The sequence below is a fragment of the Salarias fasciatus genome, chromosome 5 (assembly GCF_902148845.1).
Source record: "Salarias fasciatus chromosome 5, fSalaFa1.1, whole genome shotgun sequence".
In the NCBI taxonomy this organism is placed as follows: Eukaryota; Metazoa; Chordata; class Actinopteri; order Blenniiformes; family Blenniidae; genus Salarias; species Salarias fasciatus.
In genome coordinates this window covers 1,726,923-1,731,309 of record NC_043749.1, presented here as the reverse complement: position 1 = coordinate 1,731,309, position 4,387 = coordinate 1,726,923, and positions in this window count along the sequence as shown.

Below are 4,387 nucleotides of genomic sequence, written 5' to 3'. Positions count from 1 at the left end.
CATATTTTTTGGGCGTACTGTAACGGATTACAGTTACAATTTTTTGGTATCCTGATTACGTAACGCCGTTACATGTAATCCGTTACTCCCCAACCCTGTGCATCAGTATGCATTTCATACATTGTCTGTTATACACCAATTTCTGTATTGTAAAGCCAATGAAACAGAAACAAAAAAACATGTTCATGTTTCAGGTTTGTGCACTTTCAATAAAGTATTTGTTACACACTTAGACAAAGGCAACAAGAAGTCTTCAGTGTGTGGTGGCATGAGGATCCATTTTTATTCTGCAAAGCACAGAAACACAGCATCACGCAGACAGCTCGCTAACACAGCTTCCAATGCTATTCGTGCTGGTCCTCAACTACACAGATCAAATACTAATGCTACGTGAAAGCAAACAAAAGCCTGCATGTGCATTAAACAAAGAATAAACAAAATAGAAAATAAAGAAAATAGTAAATAAAAATGTACAATTCCAACCTTTTTCTGTTCTTTCTAAACATATTTTGTTTCCTGAACTGTTTTACATCCTTACATCCTTCAAACAACACAGTATTTCCCTTTTATTAGGTGCTCTCATTCCAACACACGTCTAACAATATCACGTTTCTGAAACCAACTTCGCTACGCAGTGAAACATGACACCATAGGCACTCACTCTTCCACACTGCTGGCATACTACCAATAACAAACGCACTTCGCCTACTCGGTTGCTCGACAGTGAAGCATGGTAACACAGACACTCGTTCATCCACACGGCTCGGACACTTCCAATCACAGACACACTTCGCCTACTCGCGGCCACCGCGGTGCGCACTCTCGGTCATTCCTGTTTGTCCTGTTACATGCTACACAAATGTGTCTCCCCCTGACCGGGCGTAATCTCCAAAAGGTATCTATGGTTTGTATGCTATTCTTCTCAGATGCATCGGCAGCCACAGGGGTTGAAGTGGGTTGGGTGGTTGGAGTTTCTGTTCTAACAGTTGTTGAGATGATGTTCATCAGCTCATCCACAACACTGCGGACGGTCCAGCAGAACCCTGCCGGAACCAGACCGAAGCTCCTCACTCCATCCAGGAGCTTTTTCCTGGAGCAGAATCTGTAGAATCTGTTCTCCCAGGAAACACTGAAGACTGGAGTCACATCACCTCCTTATTGCATATCATTGACCTGTGCATATTGTTGTTGTTCCTGGTAAATAAAAGAAAGAACTGCAGAACTTTTAAAAACATGTCATTTTTTTAAACTTTCCTGATGTTTTCACTTATTTTAGCTTTTACTCTTGAAGGTGCTGGTGAAGTTTGTTTAATACATTTTCCTTGAACTCCAAACTTTGTTAGACATATATTCATGATTAACATCTCTCTTTGCTTAATAGTTTAAAACGTTGATGTATTTAATGAAGAGAGAAATGAACAGTGATAATGATGTGTATATCAGACTCATGTAAATCTGTGCATCATGAAGACCGGCGCAGACGGATGACAGAAGGCACACAGGTATGACAGGCAGTAAAATAAAGTAAAATAATTGTATTTGTAGAAATGTCTGATCACCTGCTTTTCTTCTGAGATTAGCTCCAAGTAGTAAAACAGTAATTGAAAAGCTGTATGGGAGGGTAGGTAGGCTAGAAGTAAGAAAAACACGGTATTACACACAGCATTTATGTGACAGAAATAGGTACAAGCAGTTTTGCCACATTTTTCTGCAGTGTAGATCATCCTGTACTGTCATTTTAACCTTTTTCCAATATTTAATGCAGCAACTTGCGATCTAAACTTGTTCCACACCAATTACTCTCCTCCTCGAATACTTCCTGATCACTGCCCTGCTTTAAACACTCATCTCATGTTGCTTTTTGATCAATGTTTTAATGTATGAATGAATGAAAACTATCAGATATTGGCGCTGTAAACACACGATGACACCATCAAGTACGCTGGTTCCAAGTGCGCATTAACTTCGATGCGTTCTCGCCTCGTCAAAAGTCTGGACTCGGAGTCCGACTTACAAGTGTGGTCTTGCTAAGTCCACGAGTACGCACTAGCGAACTATGAATTGAGAAACGGCCTGGGACTGCCCGCAGCCTCCCAGAGCAGAATCCTGACACCTGCAGCCTGGAGCTGAAGAAACTTCTACTTCCTTCAGTTTGTTCTAAGATTGAATGAAACTGCTTTGAAATGAACACTGTAACCAAGATAACAGAAATACATCACTGGTGAACCAAGTTACAGAATTAGAATCACAATCAGAATCATTTTTATTGGCCAAGTACAGTTGCCCATACAAGGAATTTGATGCGGCGGAGAGACACCCAGGCAGTCATCTGTAGCGCCTTGTCTTGAAAAGGTAAACAAGAGTTTGGGGGAGGGGTAATCAGAAGCAAGGTTCATCAATTCAGATCATGGCTGCAAAGGGAGTCAGTCAGAGCATTTCCATAGAGGGCCAGTTTGCATCAGCAGCACCATGCTCCAGTGCTCTGGGAGAGTTTATAGTCCTGACAGTTGAAGACTGGATGACTGACAGCTGTCCTTCAGGACAACAGAAGACAGAGAAATCCTCCTCATCACAAACATGAGTGTGATCTGCGTCCTCATCTGGACTCTCCTCTGCTGCTGCTTCACAGGTAAAGTCCAGAGAATCCAACTCCTCTCCTCTATGAACATCCGTCCCTCTGAAATGAAGCCCACAAAACCATGAGGCTGCTTTCTCTTTCTGTCTGTGTCTCCTCAGAGTCCAGAGGCCAGGTCACAGTGACTCAGTCTGCAGCAGTCAGCTCTGCTGTGGGACAAACCATCACCATCACATGTAGGATCAGTCAGGATGTCTATGTTTATGACAATACGAAGCACAATTTAGCCTGGTACCAACAGAAAGATGGACAGCCTCCTAAAAGGCTCATTTACTGGAGCAAGTATCGAGATTCAGGGATTCCAAGTCGTTTTACAGGCAGTGGATCAAACTCTGACTTCACTCTGACCATCAGTGGAGTTCAAGCTGAAGATGCTGCAGTTTATTACTGTCAGAGTGATCATGGTGGGTACACGTTCACACAGTGAAAAACCGTCGTACAAAAACCTCCCTCAGTCAAACTGAACAGAAACTGAACTGACTGCTGCTTAATGAACACACACACACACACACACACACACACACACACACACAAAAACACACACACACACACACACACACACACACACACACACACACACACAGTCTTGTATTTCTATCCTTGTGGGGACCGTCCATTGACTCCAATTCATGCCGAACTCCGAACCCTGACCCTTACCCGAACCCAAACCGCAACAAAGGCTGACCCTAAAGAAATGTTTTTGCACTTTCACTTTTCTCAGTAACAACAACATGGTCAAGAAAACACTGTTTCTCCTCATTAGGACTGGAAAAAGGTCCCCAAAAGACACATCGTGCCAGGTTATCCTATCCTTGTGGAGACATTTGGTCCCCACAAGGATAGAAAAACGAGTACACACACACAGACACGCACACACACACACACACACACACACACACACACACACACACACACACACACACACACACACAGTATTCAACCCACACTGTAAAAATTGAAACCAGATCTGTGAAAGCTGCTTCTCTATTTCTTCATTTTTTTAAAATAAATGATAAATCATCCTGTATTTTTGGTTTTGTTGTTGTTGCATCAATACTTCATAATCTTCAGAAATACAATTAAAACCTTTGAAAAGGTATGATCTTAATTTTGTGATATAATATATAAATGCAGACAGATTGATTGATTTATTACTTGATTTACAACAAAAGAGGAATCGGTGTGTTCCAGCAGTATGAATAGACTACTGAATCAGAAACAAATAATTGAATATTATTTAGAAAATAAGAAGACAAGCTGTTATTGAATATACAGAAGAGTGTTTGTTGAAAAAATATCATTCGTTAAAAAGCAGAACTACGTACCTAAAGAAAAAAAATCCAGTTTATGACACACACCTACTCCGTTCAGGGTCGAAGGTCAGAGTCCTTAGCAACCAGCATAGCAACCAGTGGGGTGATACTTCTGCAGAGAGAGTTGTAGGAATGCACATAGAAACAAAAAAAAACTGTAGATCACATCCGTAAACTCAGTGGAAACTGGAGAAGCGTTGTGTAAATTTCAACACAGAGATTTTTCCATTCTATATTTTTCATTGTGGTTCTTCCTTTTATCTGTTTCAAAAACTATTTCAAAGATTTTGTTCCATTTGAAAATCAAACTGAAGTCATTGTTCAATGCAGAGAACTGTATTTGTGGTCAAATGTAACTATTAAGTTGCTCCGCTGAAAAAAGAAAAAAAAAAAAAACTCCCTCAGTCTGTGGTGTCTGTGACATTATTTACATGGCCAC